The sequence below is a fragment of the Equus caballus genome, chromosome X (assembly GCF_041296265.1).
Source record: "Equus caballus isolate H_3958 breed thoroughbred chromosome X, TB-T2T, whole genome shotgun sequence".
Classification (NCBI taxonomy): domain Eukaryota; kingdom Metazoa; phylum Chordata; class Mammalia; order Perissodactyla; family Equidae; genus Equus; species Equus caballus.
Window position 1 is genome coordinate 142,188,122 of NC_091715.1, and position 1,034 is coordinate 142,189,155.

A 1,034-nucleotide genomic window follows, 5' to 3' on the forward strand; every position below is an offset into this window, starting at 1 on the left:
GGCTTAACTCTGTCTCTTCTAGAATGTAAGCTCCATGGGAGGAGGGATTGGATATGTTTTGCTTACCATTGAATCTTCAACCCGATGCCTAGGACATGGCAGAGCCTCAACAAATATTGGTTGAATAAATAAATGAATGAAGTCGCTGCAAGTGCCCAGACAAGAGATGGTGCAAGGCTGAACTATGCAGCGACAAGTTTCATGTGATATTAAGGAGATAAGGTCAACAGGACCAGGTAACCAAAATGCACATAAACTACTTAGCCCTGGGCCCAGCACAAGGTAGACATTCGATAAGTGGTAGTCATTATTAGCTTTATATCCAAGGTGAAATTTAGTCTGCCTCCCAGGTTTCTGGTTTGGAATTCTAGGAGCATATTGGGGCTTAGCACTCACCAACAGTCCACTGAGGTAGAGAGAAGCAAATGTGGGAGTGGGTAAGTGTGGAAGTGAAGATAATGAATTTAGTTAGAGACATTGAATTTTGAGGAAATGTCATGAGATTATAGGCAATAATGATCCAGGAGGCACTGTAGACAATAAGGCCCAAACAACAGAAAAAATGCAAAGGCCACTATCATCCTGAGGGCTTAGACCTGATTTGGGCATGGGGCAGTGTGCCTCTCAGGAGCTTATGGTCAGGAGACGCTTTTTATGAGGCAACTAGACTAGCTTCTTGCTGATATTTTAAGGAGCTGGAGATTTTTTGGCTAGAGCTTGGAAAACAGGGAATGATGTGGAGTCTGACTAGCCAGTGTCATTGGGCAGAGATCTATTGAGCCAGCTTACCAATGGCCCAGGCTCAGCAGACCGAAGTTCTAGCTCTTCTAGCTCTCAGGACATGGTAAAGAACAGAAATGTGACACCTAGTACTCCTCTTGCTCTTCGAAATTTCTGAAGATTTTCAACAACTGCAAATATCTAGACTAGATTTCAATCTGTGAGCAAATGATAGAGTTTAGTCAGATTACGTCTTCTTCCCTCCTGGCCAACTGGTTCCCTCTGGTCACTGTTCTCCTTCCCATTCTCAACAG